This window comes from Cupressus sempervirens, chromosome 11 (assembly GCF_028749045.1).
Source record: "Cupressus sempervirens isolate cs-2001-9-10 chromosome 11, ASM2874904v1, whole genome shotgun sequence".
Taxonomy (NCBI): Eukaryota; Viridiplantae; Streptophyta; class Pinopsida; order Cupressales; family Cupressaceae; genus Cupressus; species Cupressus sempervirens.
In genome coordinates this window covers 809,731,138-809,757,318 of record NC_143128.1, presented here as the reverse complement: position 1 = coordinate 809,757,318, position 26,181 = coordinate 809,731,138, and positions in this window count along the sequence as shown.

Here is a 26,181-nt window from a genome sequence, read left to right as displayed (position 1 = left end):
CTTGTCTGTCTTGTTGAGAAGCATATAAATGATATATGTTTTCTTGTTGATATTGATTATACATACATTCAAGTTGCAATACCAAGGGTGAGATGGCTAAGGCCACTTGGTTATGAGATTAATATTGACAAAGCATCGGCAACAATAACAACATTGCTAGCAGAGTATATTGGTAAAAGTGCGCAACCCTTTGGCACTTAAGATGTTGTAAGATCCAAAGTGGATATGGAATTGAAAACTACTTCAACACTAAAGAAAAAGGACAAATTAGTGAAGAAGCTTAAGGCCAAATTTGGGGAAGGGACTATAGAAGTAGAGGAAGATGAAGATGAAGATGAAGATGAAGAAGAAGAACGAGGCTAGGAGCCACTTGCATTAACCCAAGGCATGGGTGAAGATGTCGAAGAAGCAAAAGGTGCCGAGGAGGAGCAAACCAAGGAAGCACCTAAGGCAAAGGAAAAGAAGAGAAAGGCACAAAAATAACCTGCAACTCAACCTAGAGGAAAGAAAATAGCTAAACCTAGCCTAGCTAAACCCATTACAAGGGCAAATACAAGGGCTACAATAAAGTGGGCTAAGGAAGAAGAAAAGAAGAAAGCCACAGAGTAGGGAGGACCAACAAAGAAGAAGCAAAGAAGAAAGTATGTGGCACCTCCTGAATCAAATGAGGAGATGACATAGTTTGATGAAAATGGACAATTCAGAGTGGTAAGTCACACCACTAAGTCTGATCTAGAGAATATATGTGATAATATAAGAGATAATGTAGACTTGTCTAGATTGAAAAGTATTGATTTTAACAAGTTGACTAGAGAAGAATAGAACATAGTGGAAGAATCAGTGTACACTATAATGGCCAAGTTCAAGAATACTCCACTTGAACTTGATAATAAAATGCCTAAGGAGTTATATTCAGTAATAGAGAATAAATGACATTATTGCCTCAATATGGAGAAGGAAATAAGAGAGTCAACATTGGCTCGTGTTATGCCTAAACTCACAAAAGGGAAAATAAGTAAGGCAAATAAGAAGCACAGGAGCAAATTTGCACCCAAATACAAAGCCTTCAGCATATTGTAGAATAAAATTGATGATGTTGTGAAGAAGTCTACTCTAATGTGGAAAGTAATCTATGGCCTCACAACTATAAAGGAAGGACAAGAAGATCCCTTTGAGGGAAGAAACAATGATGAAGAAGAAGAGGAAAATGATAAGGAAGAAGAATTAGAAAAAGAAAAGGAAAATGTTACAGTGGAGAAGGAACCACAAAAGGTTGATGTGGCAACTACTGAGGAGTAGCAATATGAATAGAGTGTGCAAGACACACAACTACCACCACCAAGCCCTCTACATGTGACTCCCACACCTACAGATTTAGTGAAAGTACAAGATGTTCCTGATACCTCTGGTCAGAACATAAACCCACTGACTGCAGAGGACCTTAAAAAGATCCTTCACCAAACCACACTACAATCACAACTATGTACTAACCCAGTCTTGGTGATTGTGGAAGAGCTACAAAAGGTAGTAGCTGATATCACAAAGGAGAAGGTGAATCCATAAGAACCACCTTCACATATCCAAACAGATACAAGTGGACAACCCCAAGAGCAAGCAGCACAAGACACACCAGCTAGGGTTGATTCCAAAGTTATAGTCACAACAACTACCGAGGAGCAAGTAAAAGATCAAATAGGATAGAAGGATATCTCTATTCCTACTCTACAGGGACAAGGTGCACCGCCTCAGATCACAATAATTGATCAAGGCAGAACAGAAGAGGAGGATACCCCTAAGGAAAAAGAACAAGAGGCAATACAAACATTGGTCAATTTTCCTACAATAGGGACTCCTACAATGCCTCAGAAGCTGAGCACTGAAGCAATACCACTTCAAGTTTCAACACCAGGCTCGAGCTCTACAAGAGTTGCAAGGGTACTTCACTATGGAGACCCTGCACTAGATGAGGACATAGTCATAGTCATTCCAAAATATGACTATGAAAATATGAACATAGATCAGATAAATGAAGTGCAATAGGCACTTGAAAGGGAAGAAAAAGTAAGAGATACTAAAAAATGAGTATAAACAAAGGCAAGCTTTGATTGAAATTAAAGAAATCTTTTTAGATGCATTCAACTTGCAAGTACCTGATGAAACCAAGCCCATAATGGAGTAACTAGCCAGTATAGTGGACCAGGTACAAAATGAAGACCTATACACAAGTGAAAAATTGCTAGAATGGTCTGAAAAGAAGTTCCAAATGAAGGTGAATGAAAGAATATCAAGTGAGATAGCACTTTCATAGGTGGAGCTAGCAAAGAAGATAGAAAAGGTGAAGACAATACTTGAGAACATATTCTCACTGTACTCCAAATTGTGTGATCATCAATTTTCACACAAGAGACTAGCCAAAGAATAATGAGCTTGGAAAGGAACCTTAAGATATCAAGCATCCAGCTACTTAAGGATCCAGCTCAAAGTGAGAAGCATTTTGCTACTATGCTTCACACACAGAAGGAACTAGATGTACTTACAACATATGAGGCAAACATCAAGGCCAAGATAATATAGATTCAATTTGCCATCACCCCTCACATGGAAGTTTTGCAGAAGGAACTGGCCTATGCAGAGAATGTCTTGAAGAAAGATCCCAATCTTTCTACATTGGGAGGCCTAGTACACCTTGCAGTAGAGACAACCATCTAGCTTAAAGCACTAGAAATTGCACTAGACAATTGGGATGCTGCTCTAAAGATTGTTATGGAGGTAAATAAAACCTTTTTGGCTAAGTATTCAATTAATGCATAGAACCCTTTGACATAAGTGTAAAAAAGGGGGAGATAATAAATTAGGAGACCCAAAGGGGGAGATATCCAAAGGGGGAGATAATAAGTTTTGAGTTTTGAGAAGATAAAACTAAGGGAGAGATAAGGAGATAAAGCCAAAAGGTTGCAAAAACTGCAAGAGAAGATGTGAAATAGGGGGAGCAAAAACAGAGTAGATAGAACATGGTAGATAAGGGAAGGAATGACAAGGCAGAGATAAAGAGTATCAAAATAATCGACATGAGATCAAGAAGGACTGGATAGTTTTGGATACAAAAATGACACATTAGCTCAGGGGGAGTTACAAGTTTTGAGGTATATAGTCTTCTACAAAATTTTCAACAAGTTTTTGAAATTTTGTACATATGCTGAACAAGATGTATATTAATCTCATAGAGGTCAGATTCATAATGTTTAGTTAAGTGTTTTTGACACTCATGTCAAAGGGGGAGATTGTTGGTCTCTGATTGGTTTTGACAATTGAGTGTCAACACACTTAAGAAATTTCTAGGTTGATGCCAAGTATAATATAGATGCTGAGCTATAGTATGTGTCAAGCTAGAAATTCAACAGGTGCTGAGTCATTCAGATGCTGAGTGACTAATAGATATTGAGCTAGTATATGTGCTGAGTAAACTATAGGTGTCGAGCAGAACAAAACTACTACATGTGCCAAGCAAGACAAAATTTCTATAGGTGCCGAGCAAGACAAAATTCTTATAGATGTCGAGCAAGAAAGAATTCCTATATGTGTCAAGCATCAACAATCAGTAAATGCCGGGTAATACAGAATCAACATAAGAGTTTATGCCCTCACAAACTCAAATATAAACCATTTTTGAGCCAACTCAAGATGAATCTTGAAGGATCTAAAAGATAAGATCGAATCTTTTTAATTCCCTATGAAATCAACATGTAACCAATCAGAAAAATGGAAGGAATTAACCTGGAAAGATGGATTAATCTCAATCATAGATTCATACCTAACCCTAAATCATGAAACCTTTATAAGGAGGTTAAAACCCCACAATTTAGTATGTATGGAATGGTATGGGAGTGCAAGGAGAGAATGCTAGCGAAGTCTAAAGGGGTGTGAAGACTTAGAGGAAGAACAACATTGCAAAATCAAGTTGATTAGAATAGAGCATCATCACTACAAATAGAGTCATATCAGATCAAGAAGGATTAGATTAGATTGGACAGAACAAGGATCTAAAATCAGCAATTGAAGATTGTAAGATGTCGGGTCAACACATTCTACTATACTTTCTAGCCATTGTATTAGGGAAATGAAAATCCTATGGTGATAGGTTGGTTTAACAACCATATTGTAAATCCTTTAACATGGTGACATTCCAAGTGAGTGTTTGTAAATCCTTTAGATAGGTCACCATTAACAAGGTAGGCCTCTCACAAGGTAGATCATTGATGATGGTTAAACTTTGTAACCTTGACAAGTTACATATTGTTGTAGTGATAAGTTGTGGATGTCATCCCCGCCCCAATTTTACCTTCTCATTTTGGAGGGTTTCTGGGTGATCAAATCTTGTGTTATCTTTTTCATGCATTCCTTTACTTTCATGTTAATTAGATATGTTACATGCATATGATGATTTCAATTAAAAAAAGTTTTAGAGGTTGAATATTGGTACTTCTCCCCCTCTTAGAAGTAAATCTTCCCACTTGTAAATTCCAACACAAACATGGAGTTGCAAATGGATCGCGAAGATGGTTAGAGTACTTTAGCCTTGGGGGCTTGGTATGATTTCTACATTATACTTTAGCTTTGATTCTTTGCACCTTCATACATTTACATACATGCACACTTACATGACAGGGTTTCACTCACAAAGTAGATTCTTAGCATTTTAGCATATTTACATTCTAGATCTACAAATCTAGGGTACATACATATAGATGACATTTTTTTTCTAACAGTTATTCATGGAGATGGAAATTTCCAAAATGGGGGGATGACTAAGGCAAACCCCTTTATCGTCACCCACACACATAAAACTTGTTACATATTTGCAAGTGGGAGCAAAAATTATTATGGATCTAGAACCTATAGTTCGCAAGCTTTCTGGAATTGTTAGTTTCAGTTCATTAAACTATGTCAACCTAGTCATAAGATGTCTTCCCAATTTGACCTAGTCCTTCAGTCTCAAATTCCAGGGAGAATTATGGGTTTTGTTGCTTTCGTCATTTTATTTAGAGATATGCAGTCAGAAGTTTAGAAACAATTCAGATCTATGAGTTTTGAAGCACAATTACATCCTCCTCTTCATATTTGAAGGTGAGTACCCTATCCTTTATTTTCCCTCTGAATATATCTACTTTTAGATCTCTATTGGATTATTTGTGCGTATTTCAGATCTATGTTGGTATATCTCTTATTTACATTGCATGAAAGTGAACTTAATAGCATACTTCCTTGACGAGTTTCTAAATTTTGTACTGGCATCCCTTTATCGTCTTTGGGGTTTTGCTAATCAAATTTAGGGCTTATCAAGATTTATTCTTGGAAGCCCCTCTTTCTCTTGTATTGAATGGCTTAGGGAGAAATTGTTCAACTTTCTTAGTCTTGTTTGTATTATTATCATTGGTGTCATTTTCCCCCTAAACATTTTGGTGAACCTGACATGAACTATCCTTTTTTTTTGATCTTGGTAGTTATATCTTTCTTTTATGCATTTCATTCATAAATTCAAAAATACAAAAATATATTGCATTGTTAGGATTACTTTGCATTTTACATTTTTATTCTATTGAGTGATATTGCTTTGCTTCAAGATGTATTATTTATTTCATGAGTATTTTGAGGATGTCTCCATTAGTAAACCTTCAAAGGTGTCTAGTAACAAAGAGTTAGATGAAAAGAATGAGATCTTCATTGAATCCATTCCTCCTATGACTTCCTCAACAACTTTTACAACAAATCTTTACAATAGGGCTATGTCATGGCTTCCTATGTGTGTAATTATGGTAGTTTTGAACCTAAGTGATTCTCTCAATCCCTTATCACTCTTAAAGGATATCCACCTCAACAACCCATTATCACTCTTAAGTGAGTTCCTTAGGATGATAAGCCTCTTACAGTCCTTAAAGGGAAACTTGATTACACTTTAGTTGCTCATATTTATCGAACATAGATTAATCCTTAGCTGAATATTTCGTTGGCTCTTACACCTTTACCACCTTTTCATCTAGTGCTTCCTCAAGCACCACATTTGCCTAGTTACTTTGGAAAAGAATATGATTTAGGTAAACAATTATGCACTACTCTTACTAAGATCTCTTTATGGGAACTTCTTCAAACATCCCCTACATATCATGAAGCTTTGCAAAATGGCTTTATCTACTCATCCTAAACCTCCACCTAATAAAGATAACATCAATTATTTCTTAGAGTGTATGCATGCTATGCCTTCTCCTCTTTAGATTGTGTTTACTAAGGATGGTTTTCTACCTAAGGAAGTTCAAGACTAGTATGATGCTCTTATGGTTGTGGTCCTTATTAATGGAAGTCTCAAGAACTTTAATTGATAATAGGCCAGGATTGAATGTTTGTATCTTGGATATGTTGAAAGCTATCAATGTTGATGTGTCTACTATGAATTTAGATAGTATTCCTATCCATAGGTTTGATAACATTGCTAAGAGAACTTTGGGAGTTATAACTCTTCTTGTTAAAGTTGGTCCTATTGTATAGGATACTCTAGTTCATGTGATGCCTAGACCTCTCAACTATAACATGCTTTTGGGAAGACCATGATTACATAATATGCATGTTATTTCCTCTACTCTTCACAAGCTTAAGTTTATCTATAAAAATGTGATGTATACTCTTAATGCAGATGATAGATATAATAGTTGTTATAATGTCAAATCTTTTAAGGTGTCAGGACCTAGGGAACAGAAACTAAAGGATAAAATTGAAACTAACAATCAATCAAGTGAAGAACCTTATTCTTCTTTATTTGAAGATTATTGGGGCACTTTATACTTTAATTAGACATTCATTGGAGAATATAAGGTCTCTCATTTCTCTTTCATGAAAGCACCTGAACAACCAAAGGAAGAAAAAGTTATTTCGACTCCTCTTTCTGGAGAGTTAAGTAATAAGTTTATCATTGCTTCATCTAAGGAAACCATTGAAGATATTAAATTAAATGGCCAAGAGGTAGTTTCTTATGAATATTAGGCAAGACCCTACAACACAATGGTAAATTGTGAGCCTCTTAATTGGGAGGTCTTCGGTTTGAGTCTACTCGAGGTTAATAAATAATAATAGTTAATCACAACACATAATTATTTTAATGAACCTTGGCTTCGACCTCTGACCGATAAAAAAAAAAAGTTTCTTATGAATATCCCTTGACTGTCTCTAACATGGTTGATCATTATGGTCCTAGATACTATTTGCTTGCTAAATATATGTTTTATGGTCAAGGATGTGGAAAGTTTGAACAAGGAATATGAGGTCCTTTATCTAATGATGGTTATGAACATACTTATGGTTTGGGATTTAATCCTTATAAGAAACCTTCCTTCCTTCTGAATGTGAATCATATTTATAATGGTCCTTTAAAGTTATCAAACTCACATCTTATCACATTTGATCAGTCACTTTCTCTAGATGTTTTCTCCTTTGATGATGCTTTGGCTGACTTCCTAGGTGCATATGAGGATTTACCTTCTTTCCATCATAAGAAGAGAAAACCTTATTGTTTGGATATAAATGGATATTTTGGGGAAGAGATTGAATTAGGACAACATGTTGATCCTCTTCCTTATATGGAATAACCACATAAGAGCAATCTTTTAATCACTGAAATTATAGATGTGTGTTTACCCAGCTCCTTTTGGAATTTTCTGATATCTTTGCTTGGAAATATTCTAATATGCTTGGCATTGATCCTAAAATTGTGACTCACAACATAGTTTTGATACCTAATGCTAAGCCTATTAAGTGTAATGTCCCTATTATAAAATAAATAATAATTTAATCTTTGTAACAAGCCATTTGATTTATTTTATCTTGGACCCATTTTTATTATGTTTTTGTAGTTTGTGTCATTATCAGCTAACTTTGTACACCCTCAGAAAGCTTTTCCCAATGGGTATTTTAGCATGGCTTATAGGTAGTCTATAGGCATGCTTGGATTTTATTTCTCTATACTATAGATTCCTGTTGGAGTTTAGGATTGTTTGCCATTTTAGAAGTGAAAGATCTTCCCTATTTGGCTTGCACAGTTTAAGTGGGATTCAACCCTCTCCCTATTCTGTTGGTGTTCATCTCTGTGTATCGAGAAAATCAGAGTATTATCTTCTATTGGTAATCAATATGCGTACTCGACTCTCTCTTATTGTGTAGATTTAATCAACATTTGGTGTTTATGTACAAGCAAAGTTTTGTTCCTATCACCCACTGTATTATGTGTTCGAGCAACATTGTGTGACACCGTACAACTTCCTTGTTGCACACAAACCTTCGTACGAACCCCTCCTACTAGGCACATCACTATATAGATAGTATCCCAAATTAGCATATGGCATCATTCAACTTATGTACAGTAATTTTTCATTAGTAGCAGTCGTACAACCACCTTACATAATAATATGGCTTCATATGATAATTGAATGACCATATTTCCACACTATACGGCTCACTTCTCTGAAGTATGACCTATCCCCAATCACCGTACAACTTGCATAATCATTGTCTTGGCATATAGACACTTACAAGGTAGAATATTGTAGGATTTTGACTGTATGGCTTCTTGTTCTTACTTCCCACCACCGTACATCCTTTGTAAACCCAGTATCATCATCATATGACTATTCCAATCATCACCTCCTCATCGTATGAACTTAATTCAAGGGCATAGTTGTAGTCATTCATTGTAACTTCAGTCTGCTAATTGATCCATTGCATCCTAGCAGCATTATAGTGGTATCTGAGTGCTTCAATCTTGCCAGCTTGTGGATAGTAAATGAGAGTTTATAGCCAAAAAAGGACACATTCTATTGATCGAATGACAGATGAATAGGAACCAACTATTGCCGAACTTGTGGCTCTTCTAAGGGAACTTGCCAAGAATCAAACACAGATCATTGATATGCAATGACTCATGGAAGAAACTCTCAAGAAGTTGGCTGAGAACAAAATATCTGGAGAACAAAATGGTTCAGAGCGTGAACTCGGTGATGGGTAAATCAAACCCTCAGTTAGTACACTCTTGGCCTTCTATGCTAACTTTTCCACCATGGACGCAAATACAACACAAAGGGAGATTACCAATTTTTGAAGAGATAAGAGAGGATTGGAGGAATGTGAACCTTGAAGAAGACATTTCCTAAAAAGATTACGCAGATCCAATAATGAGATACTTGGGAGGTAGAAATAGAGGAGGATACTTTAACAATGATCTTAGGAGAAAATTAAGTAAGATGAATCTATCTCCATTTGACGGATCGGGTTCCATTTCAGCACAAGCATGGGTGATGATAGCCAATACCTACTTTCAGCTAAATCCTATGCCAAAAGAAGAAGCTATCAAATTTGTCATGTTGCACTTGGAGGGAATTGCACATGAATGGTGGCACCATGACACCATCACATTAGGGCATGATCAAATAAAGACCTATGCAGAATTTATGGAGAGATTAATAGAATGATTTGATGGGAAAGACCCTGAGCTCAATTTCAAACATTTGGTGCAACTGAGGCAAACTGGATCGGTAGACCAGTTCATTGCAAAATTTTAGAGACTTTCTATGTTGGTCATGAACATCTCCAAAAGAAGGCGGGTCATGCTCTTTATGGACAGATTGGCAAAACCATTAAAGGGTTGGGTGAAGGGATTCAATCCGTCTACCCTGTTAGAAGTAATCAATAAGGCACAAAGTATGGCATCATTGTCGACATCAACCTCATCCTCTTGAAGTCACTCACATTCAAAACTGACGATGTTTTCAAGGGACAAACCTCCACCGAAGAAGTCATCATTGGATGAAGCTACCCAACAGGAACTCTGAAGAAAGAAATTGTGTTTCAATTACAAGGGCCCTTGGGAGCCTGGCCACTGATGCCTCAGGAAGGGAAAGATCCATTACATCAAGGTGGTGCCTGATGATGAGGACAACCACGAACAAGAAGAAATGCCAGTTGAAGATGACCAACCTAAAACTGACACCAACATGGGCAGTTTAAATCGTACAGAGAGGATTGCCACCTTGGTACAATGTGAAGGATCCATTACATTGGCTAGCAGTCTGAGGTGCATGGTTTTCTGTGTGCGAGGTACCCTTCACGGATAAAGGGTTACAATGATGTTGGATAGTGGAGCTACTTTGTATTTCATAAACTCATCCTTAGTAAAGCGAAGAAGTCTCCCTATGAAAGCACACGCAAGCTTTCAGGTCAAAGTTGCCAGAGGGACTTTCCTACCCTACATGCACCTTGTTCCTCAACTGAGCATCACAATGGTGAATCACACGATGATGGAGGACTTTTTCATAGTGGACCTCGTTGACATGGAAGTCATTCTTGGCATATAGTGAATGGCGACCCTTGATGAGTACACTCAGAGTTTCAAATGGATGGACTTCACTTTTGTGGTTGACAGAAAGAAGGTTGTCCTCTAAGGGATGGAAAATGAAGGGCCGAAGGAAGTTTTCACGTATCGGATGGAGGCAATCTTGCGACATGATGACATTGTGTGGGCTGCGCATTATTTTATCTCAGTGGAACCTATAAAGGGACATCGAACACCTCCATAGGATGATGAACTCCAAGATATCTTAAATAGGCATGAAAAAGTTTTCATGGATATTCCTCTTGGCATACCACCTCACTGGGGGTTTGAACACACAATCAAGTTGGAATCAGGGGCAAAACTAGTCATAGCCACACCATACCGCCACCCCAAGAAATTCAAGGATGAGATCAAATAGACGATTCAAGAATTGCTTGAGAAAGGATGGATCTATCCCAATTCTAGCCTGTTCATGCCATCCATGGTGTTGGTCAAAAAGAAGGATAGAATGATGCATATGTGTGTGGACTATCGTGCACTAAACAAAAGAACAATAAAGAACAGGTATCCCATCCCATGGATAGATGAGTTGTTGGATGAACTAGATGGTGTGGTCTATTTTCAAAATAAAATCTCTGTTCTGGATACCATCATATCCGAATGAGGGAAGAAGATGTGGAGAAAACAACTTTCTGCTGCCACTACGAACACTATGAGTTCCTAGTCATGCCATTTGGATAGACCAATGCACCTGCTAGATTTTAATCATGCATGAACCACATCTTCAAAAAATAGTTGCCTAAGTACCTATTAGTATTCTTTGACGATCTTCTTATTTATAACAGGACATGGGAGGAGCACTTGAAGCATTTGAATGAAGTTCTGAGTATCATAGAGGAATAGTCCTTGTTCGCCAAGCAGTTCAAATATGAGTTTGGTATGATAGATATATTCTACTTGGGGCATGTTGTCAGTAAATAAGGGGTTCAAGTGCATCAGGAGAAGATTCAAGCTATCTCGACTGGCCTCCCCTAAAATCACTCATAGATCTACGAGGGTTCTTCAGATTGTGTAGTTACTATAGGAGATTTGTCAAAGGATTTTCTCAGCTCAACGCACCTTTAACAGATCTGACTAAGAAAGAGGCTTTCTAGTGGAATGAAGAAGTACAACTCACCTTTGATAAGCTAAAAGAGGCCATGAGCACTTTCTCGGTTCTTGCATTGCCTGACTTCACTCGACCGTTCATTTTGGAATGCGACACATCCGGGGAGGGCATTGGAGTAGTTCTGATGCACGATAAACACCCCATCACCTATGAGAGCATGAAGCTTACACCAACATAACACTTGTATTCCATTTACAACAAAGAAATATTGACCATCATACATGCACTAACCAAGTTTTGGCAGTATCTGGTAGGTGCCAAGTTTGTCGTCCATATGGATCACAATAGTCTGAAATATTTCCTAGAGCAGCGGGACTTGAATGAACACAACAAAAATGGGTAAGCAAAGTTTAGTCTTTTGATTTCGACAATGAATATGTAAAAGGGAAGAACAATATTGTTGCAAATGCTGTATCCAAAAAACCTACCATCTGCTCACTAGACCAGATCTCAGCTAACTGGAAGGCACAACTATCAGTAAAATATTCCAAGAATACATTTTCCTATGAAATAATGAACCCACAATGATCGATACAGAGTGGTGGATGATATCATCTACTATAAAGATCAGATATACCTGGTGCTAGAATCCAAACTGAAGTAGAAGATTTTGAAGGAAGTACACAACTCACCTTTGGTTGGACACCTTGGCTTCCTTAAAACTTACAAAAGCATTCAAGAGATATTTTCATGGAAGAGATTGAAAGGGGACGTGTTGTAGCATGTAAGAGAATGTATGTTTTGCCAACAGAACAAGTCTGAACACACTCTTCTTGCCAGGCTGCTACAACCTTTGCCTATTCCTGAACATAAGTGGGAAAGTATATCCATGAACTTCATAACAGGTCTTCCCAAGCTGAACAGAAAGGACTGCATCTTCATGGTGGTTTGACAAATTGACAAATATGCTCACTTCTTTGCCATCCCCTCAGACCTTCAGGCTACACAAGTTGCCGATCTATTTTTCAAAGAAGTCTTTAGCCTGCATGGGTTACCCTAAAACATCGTTAGTAATCGGGATGGATGATTCGTCAGTATTTTTTGGATAGAATTATTTCAGATGATAGGGACATAATTATCACTAAGCATGAGTTGCCACCCACAGATAGATGACCAAACTAAGATTGTGAACAAATGGCTCAAAGGCTACCTTCAGAACTACATCTCAGCACAACAACACACGTGGGTCAAATGGATCCATCTCGAGGAGTATTGCTACAATACCATGTATCATATGTCTATCAGGATGGAACCATTTAAAGCTCTGTATGGGCACGAACCCCTCTCCTTCATTAACATAGTTCTAGGTGACAATTGCACTCCAAGGGCAAAGGATTGGCTTTAGGAGGGGTAGGACATACTGACGAGCTTGAAAGAGAACCTGCAGCAAACACAAAATTGACAGAAGGTGTACGCTGACAGACACTGGATAGAGAGGAGTTTTGAAGTAGGGGATCTGGTCTATCTCTGGCTTCAACCATACTGACAGTCTTCATTAAAAGGAATAGGTAAGGAGAAATTGAAGCCACTCTTCTATGTTCCCTATCACGTGATTCATCGCATTGGTGAGGTAGCATAAAAATTGGAACTTCTAGAGGGTAGTCACATTCATAATGTGTTCCATGTTTCCTGTCTGAAGAAGGTTATAGGGAAAAACGTCACCATCACTACCGACCTTTTGCCACTCAATGAAGAAGGGAAGCTCATTCTGGAACTTGCTAAGATTCTCAAAGTGCATGAAAAGGTCCTACAAAACTGCACTGTGAAGGAATACTTGGTACGCTAGTGACACCTACCGTTGGACGACGCAATGTGGGAAGGCGAGCACATCCTCCAACACCTAGCATTACACTTGCTTTAGGACAAGAAAATTTTGGGATGAGAGGACTATAATGTCCCTGTTATAAAATAAATAATATTTTAATCTTTGTAATGGGTCAATTGATTTATTTTATCTCAGACCCATTTTTATTATGTTTTCATAGTTTGTGTCATCATCGGCTAACTTTGTACACCCTCAGAAAGCTTTTCCCAATGGGTATTTAAGCATGACTCATAGGTAGTCTGTAGGCATGCTTGGATTTTATTTCTTTGTACTGCAGATTCCTGTTGCAGTTTAGGATTGTTTGCCATTTCAGAAGTGAAAGATCTTCCCTATTTGGCCTGCACAATTTTAGTGGGATTCAACCCTCACCTTATTCCGTTGGTGTTCATCTCTATGTATCTGGAAAATCTAAGTATTATCTTTTTTTGGTAATCAATATGCGCACTCGATTCTCTCTTATTGTGTAGATTTAATCAACATTCAGTGTTTATGTACAAGCAAAGTTGTGTTCTTGTCACCCACTATATTGTGTGTTCAAGCAACATTGTGTTTCCAACTGTGTGACACCATACGACTTCATTGGGCCACTGTACGACTTCCCTACAATACACAAACCTCCTTACAGACCCCTTCGGCTAGGCACATCACTGTACGGATAGTATCCTAGATCAGCATATGGCATCATTCAACTTACGCACGACCATTTTTCATTAGTAGCATCCATACGACCATCTTACATAATAGTACAACCATATTTCCACACCGTATGACTCACTTCTATGAAGTATGGCCTATCCCCAATCACCGTACAACTTGCATAATCATTGTCTTAGCATACATACACTTACAAGGTAGAATATTGTAGAATTCCAACTGTACGGCTTCCTATTCTTACTTCCCACCACTGTACATCCTCTGCAAACCTAGTATCATCATCGTACGACTATTCTAGTCAACACCTTCTCATCATATGAACTTCATTCAAGGGCATAGTTGTAGTCATTCATTGTAACTTTAGTCTGCTAATATATCCATTATGTCCCGGGAGCATTACATTAAGAAGAAGATCCGTAATGAATCCTAGCATCGCTCTTTATCAAAGTTGAGATAGAAAAGCTATTGGATGTTGGTTTTATATGCGCTATAGATTATTCCCCTTAGATTTCTAACATTGTGGTTGCCTCTAACAAAAAAAATAAGGTAAGGATGTGTACTAATTTTCATGATTTAAACAAGGCTTCTTTGAAAGATGACTTTCTTTTACTTAACATTGATATGATAGTGGACTCAACTGTTGGACATGCGTTAGTATCCTTTATGGATAATTCTTTGGATATAATCAGATTTTTATTCCTCATTATGATGAATATAAGACAATTTTTATTATTCCTCGAGGGAAATTTTGTTGGGTAATGATTCCTTTTGGATTAAGAAATGTGAGCGCTACTTATCAACGAGTTGTGACTTTAATTTTTCACAACTACATGCATAAGATTCTTGAGGACCATGTAGATGAAATTCTAGCTAAATATGTGAAGGGTGACAAGCATGCTCCTACCCTTAGACAAATCTTTGAGAGAATAAAGAAGTATAATATGCATCTTAATCCACGAAAATGCGCCTTTGGCGTTGAAAATGGAAAAATTCTAGGGTTTATTATATCTAACAGAGTTATTGAGGTAGATAGAGATAAAATTGATGCTATAGTCAATATGCCTCCTCCTTGCAATATCTCACAACTTCGTAGCTTATAAGGAAAGATACAAGCTATTCGTAGGTTTGTTTCTAACCTAGCAGATTGTACTATTCCTCTCACTTACTTACTTTAGAAAGATTCTACTTTCTTGTGGAAGGAAGATTATAAGCTCTCATTTGAACAATTCAAAACTTATCTCGCTAATCCTCCTATCTTATAACTAACTCAGCCTAATAAGTCATTCTATTTTTATACTTCTACCTCTTCTAAGACATTGAGTGTTGTCTTGGTTTAGCATGATCAGGATGGTAAGGAACATCTTGTTTATTATATAAGTCATACATTGATTGATAATGAAATATGTTACACTGCAATTGAGAAAAAATGTCTTGCTTTAGTTTTTTATTGTCAAAAACTCAGACATTACCTCCTTAATGCATACATTAATGTTAATGTGAAGTTTTATCCTTTAAAGCATCTTTTTAAAAAATAGATCTATTTGGATGACTTGCTAAATGGGTCATGCTCTTAACAGAGTTTGATTTGAAGTTTATTTCTCATAAATCTATTAAAGGGAAAGCCTTGGCTAGTCATTTGGCTAAAGCTCCTTCTCATATTTCAATAATAGAATCTATTGAGTTTCCTGATGAATTTGTCTTGCCTATTGATATAGATAAGACATGGGAATTATACTTTGATGGATCTAGATGTCAAACTAGATCCAAAGATGGAGTTATATTAATACCCCCATCTAGGAAACATATTCCTTTGTCTTACAAACTCACATTTTTTTGTACTAATAATATTGTTGAGTATGAAGCCCTCATCACTAGTTTAAAAATTGGCTTTATCCTTACATATTAAGCACATTAAGATGTTTGGTGATTTGCAACTTCTTATGCAACAAATTAATGGTACTTATCAAGCCAAGAATGATAAATTGACCAAGTATCAGGATCTAGCTATAGATCTAATTGGAAAATTTGCTTCTTACCCTATTCAAAACCTATCTTGGAAGGATAATTGACATGTTGATGCTATGGCTAGTGCATCATCCGTTATTACTTTAGAGGAGGGCGTGCTAGATTTCCAATTCATGATTCATATTGTTTCTAAACCTGCAATTTTACATGATACCCTATTAAATGTAACATGTCTTAACTTATATTAAGATGAGTGGTATTCTCATATTTATCAATACCTTAAAGATGGATCTTTTTTTGGGTTTGTGGCCAAGAATTATAGGAATAGGATTTGGAAACTTGTAGCTTGCTATATCATCCTTGTCGATGTTCTTTATAAGAGGTCTTGTGATGGTCCTCTCCTTCAATGCTTTACAAAACAAAAAATCAATGTAGCTTTGCAAGAAGATCATGTTGGATCATATGGGGGGAATTTTGACAGGAAATCCTTAGTTAATAAACTCTTTCACATGGGATATTATTGGCAAACTATGGAACAAGACTCATTCACCTTTGTCAAGAAGTGTTCGTAGTGTCTACACCATAATAACCTTATTCATGCTCTTGCATATGCTTCGCATTCTCAAGTTCCACCATGACCTTTAGTATGCGGGGTTTTGATCTTATTGGTAAGATTTCTCCTCCCTCTTCTAAAGGACATTCTTATATTCTTATAGCTACAAATTAATTCACTAAGCGGGTAGAAATTGTACCTTTGTATTCTACCTCTACATATGTAATTTGTGACTTCATTCTTCAAAACATTATTTCTAGATTTGGTATCCCTATGGCTATCATTTTAAATAATGTAGCTCAATTTAAAAGCAAGGAAGTTAAGGCCTTTTTAGAGAAATATCATATTCATCATTGCTTCTCTTCTCCTTACTTCTCTCAATCTAATGGGAAAGATGAAGCTTCTAATAAGGTTATCGAACAAATCCTTTAGAAGATAGTTAATAAAAATGTTAAGGATTGGCACACTCAGCTGGTTAATGCTCTGTGGACTCATAGAACTAGTGTTCAAACTATGACTTGAACATTCCCCTATAACTTAGTGTATGAGGCAGATGCAGTTATACCTTTAGCATTAGAGATTCCTTCTTTGAGAGTTTCTTTCAAAGGTATAATTAACAAGGATACTTTTTCAGAACAACATTTATAAGAGCTTGAGATGTTGGATGAACAACAAATCAATGCTCTGGAACACATCATGGCTTATCATAAAATGATGAAAAGGTGATATAATGGTAAAGTGATTGAATGTTCTTTTTCTGTAGGTAATTTAGTTCTTTATGAGAATCAAAGGAATGCAAATTTCTTATTGAGTGAAAAAGGGAAGTTTAGTCCTAACTGGTTAGGTCCTTATATTATTACATAAGTATATGGTTGTGGTGCATACAAAATTGATAATATGAATGACATGCCTTTCAAAGAACCTATTAATATTATGCATTTATGTTATTATTATGATTAATAATTTACTATTCTTGTTTATGCTTACATTTATATTCTTTTTAATCTAAAAAATGATTGTAGGAATGATTTGTACATGATATCTTCATCTCTATGTATCTGTCTTTCTTTATGTAATTAGTAATGCAAATTAATCATAAGAAGGAATAGTAAAACACACACACGCATGCACACATGCACACACGCATCATCATCAAACTATTTTGGTATACATAGTAGGCACTAGATACAAAATGTGTTCAATATCAAAATAATACAATCAACTCTCATCCATAGGATGGTGAGGTCTTGATCTCTCAGCTCTATGATATGATGATGGAGCTGTTAGAAATATAATAGGGCAAGTAAGATGGGGGGGGGTGGGGATGGGGGTGGTGGTGAATCATAGTCTTCAAAACCACATCGAACATAAACCATATTTGATATCTTCACATAAACCCTCATTAAACCTTAACCTTATATCAAATCAATCATATACTACAATGTAACATCAGATCTAACATCTAATAACATGAATAACACATATAATCAATTGATCAACATATGACACAATATATGGTAATGTAGAAACCCTCCAAGGTGAAGGAAAAATTATGGTGGGGATGACACCCACAAAGATCTTCATTACTACAACAATAAAGTGTGTCTGTTAAGGCTATAAAGTTTGATCACTTTTAGTGGTCTACCCTATGAGGGGTCTACCCTGTTAAGAACTTACAAGACTTTTAGGTCTACCTTGATTAAAGGATTTAACATCACAAATAAGTGAGTACTTTGTTAGGGTATTTACATAGGCATGTTAGGACCACTCTTTTAAGAGATTTACCCTGAAACACCTATTAAAATATATAGTACCTTGATCCTTCAGTTTGCACTATAATGCTAGTATATATCTCCTTTATCCAATGTAATATCATATCTTTGTGATTTATCCTCAATGAATCCATATTGCACTACTTAGTCACCTCTTTCTTTTACCTCTGATTTACCTTAAACTTTTCATCCAAACTTCTAATTCATAATCTTTCTTTATTAGGTATAAAACCCCTCCTTAAATAGCTATGTAATGAAGCTTCTAGATCATGATCAATGATCTAGATTCACCCCTTTTGCTACTTTGGTCCTTATAATTTTTGATTGGTTGATTACCTTTCATAGGGATTGATGATCTTCAACAACACATGTAATTAATTCCTTGATCTATAAAACATGCTTCTGGCTTGACAAAGATGATTTATATAAGATTTTGTGTCATCACAAACTCATATACAAAAAACCATCTGACTTGGAGCTAATTGTTTAATGATGCTCAATCATGCCTATTCTTCATGTCATCCCTCGGCTTTAACTCTGCTCAACTTATACTGAAAGTATCTCTATCTTGCTTGGCATTTATTGTATCCTAAATCACTTCCCAACCACATTATCTTCCTTCTCTGAGTTAATTGGCTTGTATGTTATCTTGGCACTAAATAGACTGGGTGGTGACTTTGATGTGTACTTGAGACTAACTAGTGCTCGGTATGAACTAATTATTTACACTTCACCATCATACTTGCTCAGCCTATATAGTGGCTCGGTCGTAGTGTTGACTGACCAACATTGCCTATATAATGAAAAAGTCTTTTGCACTAATACAAAATAAAAAGATTACCTTTAGGGTCAATAGGAGATGTTTATGGGTAGTCAACACATATGCGTGACTCTTGGATGTACTCCTTTCTGATAAGCTATAATATCTATGCTAGTGCACATCTAGCTCCTATAGCTCACAACCCTACTGATCTAGCTACTCTCACATTAACTGTAGCTCCACTACTATAGGTGCAAATATGTCTGAGTGGCATCCAGGATCTTGTCTCCTCATATATCAGATATGTGAAGTGGAAGGAATCCTTTCCTCTATGGACATGTCCATTAGGACGTCCCTTACGAAGGATATCCACTCCTCTGTACTAGTTGCACAAATCATATTTTTATTACTCATCTATTTTTATCATTATTCATATATATTGGTATACTTTAGGTTACCCTATTTTGAGCTTTTAAACTAAGTGATAATCTAATGCAATATGTGTCAAGTCAATTTAGTATGCCCTCATGGATGGCTTTCTTCTCATCTACCCTCTCTTTATGTTGACCATACGAAAAATTGAGTGATCAAATGTTAGCTAGTCAGCTAGGTAATTATAGGATGGGTGGGCATGTCTCAGAGCATTCAAGATGAGAAGAAAGATATAAAAGAGCTCTAGATATTGATGATCTAGCTCATAAAGATGTTGGATACAATTGTTCAATTGTGTGTTGTCTTTGATGTCACACAAATTTCATATCAGTCATCGGATAGTGTCTACTGAGCTTAGAAGGTCAGCAAGGCAAAGGATAGTGTCTACCGAGCTCAGAAGGTCAGCGAGGCAAACGATAATGTCTACCGAGCTCAGAAGGTCAGCTAGACAAAGGACAATGTTTACCAAGCTTTCAAGGTAATCAAAGAAATTTAGTTCTTACTGACCTCACTCAGTAATCGAAGAAAATGTGACAGAAACATTTCTTATCGAGTTCACTCGGTCATCAAAGGTAATTTGGAAGAAACAATTTTTACTGAGTTCACTCGGTCATCAAAGGTAATTTGGAAGAAACAGTTCTTATCGAGTTCACTTGATCATCAAAGATAATTTGGAAGAAGTAGTTCTTACCAAGTTCACTTGGTCATCTAAGGTAATTTGGAAGAAGCAATTCTTACCGAGGGATTTAGTTCTTACTGAGCAAACTTGGCAGCCAAAGGATTTTAAGGATATTGCAATGTTAATCGAGTCAAGATGGTTAACTCAAAAAATTTCTAGAAGTAGTATTTACTGAGCAGGGTTGGCCAGTAAAGGATTTCATTATCTTATGAGATAATGTTTATTTGTTCAGAGTAATATTTGTAGCTGACTGATGTATGATTTATAGGTAAATGTAACATGTAAATAGGCTGACTTGACAATTTGAATGGTATAAGTAAGAAGTCAAGTTGTGAATTCTAAAAAGTATGAAATAAAAGAATGTGGATTTAATGTGATATGAAGACTAATTGTTGTGGAAGCAGATTTGAAGGATGATCAGAGATCATTAAGGAGCAACAGAGCCATATTTGATCAAGGAGGATCTAATGATGCTAAGCAAAGACCTGTAACCAAAAAATTCAGTTGCATCTTGTTCAAGTCAATTTATTGTTGCTTTCTAACTATTGTAGTAGTGATTTCAAATCTCTTAGCAGAGTTGGTTTAACAACCATTTTGTAAATCCTCTAACAAGGTGACAGTTCAGTTGAATTGTTCTAAAGACCTCTAGCAAGGCCACTCCTAACAAGATGATTAAATCCTCTAACAAGGTCACACCTAACAGTGTGTATTGTAACCTTTAACAGGGCCGGCTCCTAATAGGGCTTACTTCAAAAGAGTGAAAAATTAGTGACTAGTTACTTGGTGGTTTTTCCCATATTGGGTTTCCACGTTAAATTTGGTGTCTCTTGTGTTCACTTTATTTTCAGTTACATGCATGAATGCTTGAAAAGAAAGTAATAGTTTAATTTATTGAGTTACTGCATTTGTTTACTGAGTACATGCAGTAATTAGATCTTTAAGACATCTAAGGGATCTGTTGAGATTAATTTTTGTTAGTAACTGATTCACCCCCCCTCTTAGTTACTCTATCTTTAATTCCAACAATTAGTATTAGAGAAATTGGTGCTTACAGGAAAAGATTTCAAGGATCTAAGCTAAAGATCAAGATGTCTTATAAAAGGGAAATTCCAAGACTTAACAGGGACAACTTCTCAGCATGACAAAGATTGATGAGGCTTCATCTAGCTTCTATTGGTGATATAGGGCTGAATTACCTTGATGAGAAATATGAAGAACCTTCTGGTACATTATCTGTCAATGATATTGCTGAAAAGAAGACTCACAATAACATGATGATAGATATAGCATAGATATAGCATCTGCTCTGAGTTATGAAGAATTTGATGACATCAAGGATTGCAAAATTGCCTTTGAAATGTGGAACAAGCTGAAAGAAATCTATGGAGGAGATGATAATGTGAGAAGAGCCAAAGCAGTATGTTTGAGAGGACAATTTGATCAAATGAGGATGAGAGAGGATGAAAATATTGCAAAGTATGTTGAAAGAGTTAAAGCATGTGTTAGTGCAATTAAAGCATCTAGAGGAGATATTAGTGAGGAGATAGTTATAAGTAAAGTTCTTAGAACTCTACTTCCCATTTATGCAATCAGAGTCTCTACAATTTAAGAAAGGAGATGTGATGCAAATCATAAAATAAATTTAGAGGCCATAGTTGGAAGATTGACTGCATTTGAGCTAGACAACTATGACAATTATGTTCCAGCTGCCAAGAATGTTGAATCGGCATTTGAAGCCAAGCTTTCACTCAAAGAAAAAGGGAAAAATATGAAGGATCCACAATTAGATAGTGATGAAGAATTAGAACAAAGTTCAGATAGTGATCTTGAAGTGGTTGAAGTTCTACTAGCAAGAAAATTTTCAAGAGGCAAAGGAAAATACAAAGGTAAGGTTCCTCTAATCTATTTCTCTTGTGAAGAAATTGGACATATTGCTGCTAGGTGTCCAAATAAAAAAAACAAAGATGAGAAGAAAGGTCACAAGTACAATGGCAAGAAAGACTTCAAATCATTCAAGGATAAAGGTAAGAAAACATGTTTTATGGCAAAAGATTCTAATGATTCTGATGATGAAGAAGGACATGAAATCATCTACATTGTTGTAAAAGATGAATCTGATAATGACAAGGAAATGGCACTAATTTCTCATATGAGCAGAAATGATACATGGATCATAGATAGTAGTTGTTCTCATCACATGACTAGTGATAAAACTAAGTTTGAATATTTTGAAGACTATGATGGTGGAAGTGTAAGATTTGGTAACAATGAACCTTGTTGTATAAGAGGAAAAGGAAGAATCTCACTAACCAAGGAACTTGTATGTGATAATGCATATTGGGTAGAAGGACTAAAGCACAATTTGTTGAGTGTGGTACAACTGCTCAATAATAGATTCAAAGTAGAATTTATGCATGAAAAAGAAAAATTTGTTTGGTGGCAAAAGAAAGCTGATTGGATCAGGCACTCAAACAAAAGGTAACTTATTTTATCTTGAACTTGGTGAATGTTCATGTTTCATTGCTCAAATTGAAGAAAGCTGGTTATGGCATAGGAGGTTGTGTCATGTAAAATTTGAAAATTTAATAAAAATCAGTAAATTCAAGAAAGTAAGAGGTATTCCTAACATAAAGAAACCTGAGGCTAATCTATGCAAGAATTGTCAAATTGGTAAAATGGGAAAGACTAGTTTTAAAAGCAAGAACTATCAAACTGAAGAAGTTCTAGAAATTATGCATATTGATTTGTGTGGACCTATTGGCATTGAAAGTTGTACTGGTGAAAAATTCTTCATTCTCTTTGTTCATGATTATTCAAGAATGATGACTATCATGTACCTTAGAGAGAAATCAAAAGCATTTGAAAATTCCAATGGTATTTGGCCATAGTAGAAAAGGAAATAGGCAAAAGATTGAAATGCTTAAGGTCTGACAGAGGTGGTGAATTCATTTCACATGAGTTCAATAACTTTTTCATTGAAAGGGAAATCAAAAGACATGTTTCAGCACCTAGAACTCCAGAGCAAAATGTAATAGCAGAAAAAAGGAATAGATCTATAATGGATTGTTCAAGAACCTTAATGATTGAGAAAGACATTGCTATCAAATATTGGAAGGAAGCTATCAACATTGCAGTTCATACCTTGAACCGAGTACAGCTGAAAAAGGACTCATTCAAAACACCCTATGAGTTGTGGTATGGCTACAAACCCAATGTAAGCTATCTAAAAGTATTTGGAAGCAAATGTTACATTTTGAAAGAATCTAGAAAAGGTAAATTTGATGTAAAAAGTGATGAAGGAATATTTTTGGGATACTCTTGCAAAAGCAAAGCATATAGATGTTTGAACTTATCTACTCACAAAGTTATAGAAAGTGCACATGTGAAAGTTGATGAGTTTGCAAAAAGAACAGAAGAAGAGAGCAAAAGGGAACCTGAAGACTATAGAAGATTTGTTTACATTGAACCTGATACAATGCCAAGTATACCTATTATTCAGGAATCCTCAACTCCAGAGTCTTCAGGTACCAAGTCACAAAAAGTTCAAATTGAGCTAATGACTCCCGAGCTGCAAGAACCTGAGTTGCAAATAGAAGCTACTGAGTTAGCATCTACCGAACTCGAGCAACCAGAATCAAAACCAAAAGTTGAGACATAGAAGGATAACAATGCAAGTCATTCAAAAGGGAAGGAGCCCATGTTAGCCAAGTATGTCAGAAAGCATCATGCACTAGAATAGATCATTGGTGATAAATAAGAAGGAACAATGACAAGAAGTAAGTAAAGGCACTTGTTTACTTGCTGATTTTGAACTTAGAAATGTCAAAGATGCACTAGACAATGAAAGTTGGATTGAAGCTATGAATGAAGAAATAGAATAGATAGAGAAAAACAAAATATGGACTCTTGTACCTAGACCCAAAGACAAGAATGTGATTGAAACAAAGTGGGTATTCAGAAACAAACTAAATGAAGATGGTAAGGTATGAAGGAACAAAGCTAGACTAGTATGCAAAGGATACTCTCAAAAAGAAGGTGTAGACTATGGAGAAACTTTTGCTCCTATTGCAAGATCGAAGGTGTCAGAACCTTACTTGCATATGCTGCATTCAAAGGATACAAATTTTACCAGATGGATGTCAAGTCAGCATTTCTCAATGGCATATTGGAGGAAGAAGTTTACATTGAGCAGCTTAAAGGTTTTTCTGATCTAGACAAGAATGACATGGTCTGCAAATTGCATAAAGCATTATATGGTTTGAAACAAGCCCCTAGAGCATGGTATGAAAGATTGCATAACTATCTTATTCAGATTGGTTTTCAAAGAACTAATGATAACAATAGTTTGTACATAAAGGAAGGACCAGATAATAAGATTTTTTTGGTAGAAATATTTGTAGATGATACTTTGTTCACAGGAAATGATGATCTTTGCAAAGATTTTTTAGAAAAAATGAACAAGGAATTTGAAATGTCAATGTTTGGAAAAATCAAATTCTTTGTTGGTCTTCAAATTCAACAGAATAAGAATTGCATCTACATCACTCAATCTAAATACATCAAAGAGATATTGAAAAAGTTTGGTATGGAAGATTGCAAACCAGTTGGGACTCCTATGTGTACTAGATTAAAACTCACCAAGGATGATGAATCAAAGGAAGTGGATCAGACATTGTATAGATCTATGATTGGAAAGTTGCAATATGTAGTGCACACAAGACCAGACATTGCCCTTGCAGTAGGGATTGTAGCAAGATTCTCAGCAAAACTAAAAGAAAATTACATGATGGCAATCAAAAGGATCATGAGATACTTAAAAGGAACTAAAGATTATGGATTATGGTATAAACTTGGAGGAAAACTGGATTTAAAGGTGTTCATTGATGTAGATTGGGCAAGAAATATTGATGACAGAAAGAGCACAAGTGGAGGAGCTTTCTTTCTCAGAAAAAGGTTGGTTTCTTGGACAAGCAAAAAGTAGAATTGTATATCTCAATCCACAGTAGAAGCTGAATATGTTGCAACAGTAGTAAATTGCTCAAACATTGTGTGGTTTAAACAATTATTGAAAGGTATTAAGTAAGAAATCAAAGAACCAATTGTTATGTTTTGTGATAACACAAGTGCAATTAACATCTCCAAGAATCCAATGATGCATTCAAAAACCAAGCATATTGCCATAAAATATCACTTTGTTAGAGAATTGGTGCAAGAAAAGGAAATAAGATTGGAATATGTGCATACAAAGGAACAAATTGCTGGCATATTCACAAAGCCTTTACCTAAGGATGCATTCTTGTATCTAAGAGGTAAGTTAGGGGTCATTCCCCTATTTGAAGCTCACTAAAATACAGTTTTAGTGATGCATCAACAGGAACAGAATTGGAAATCTATCAGTTGATGCAGTAAATCAATGAAGATATTGCATATGAATCAGTACATCAGGTACAATGTTATTCAGTTGTTTTGAGTTGTCTTTGGCATATGTTGTCAAAGAGGGAGAATATATTGTCATATCTTTTTGAAATTTGAAAAATAATAAGAGTTTGTGTAAAAGGGAAAGATTATTATGAAAGAGGGAGTTTTTTTTTCTGTCATTAAAAGACTTGTTTTCAAATTTTAGTTTGTTATGACATGTTGTGTTGCCATCAATTCCAAAGAGGGCAATTGTTGGATACAATTATTCAATTGTGTGTTGTCTTTGATGTCACACAAATGTCATATCAGTCATCGGATAGTGTCTACCGAGCTTAGAAGGTCAGCAAGGAAAAGGATAGTGTCTACCAATCTCAGAAGGTCAGCAAGGCAAAGGATAGTGTCTACCGAGCTTAGAAGGTTAGTGAGGCAAAGGATAATGTCTACTGAGCTCAGAAGGTCAGCTAGACAAAGGACAATGTTTACCAAGCTTTCAAGGTAATCAAAAATTTTTAGTTCTTACCGAGCTCACTCAGTAATCAAAGAAAATGTGATAGAAACAGTTCTTATCGAGTTCACTCGGTCATCA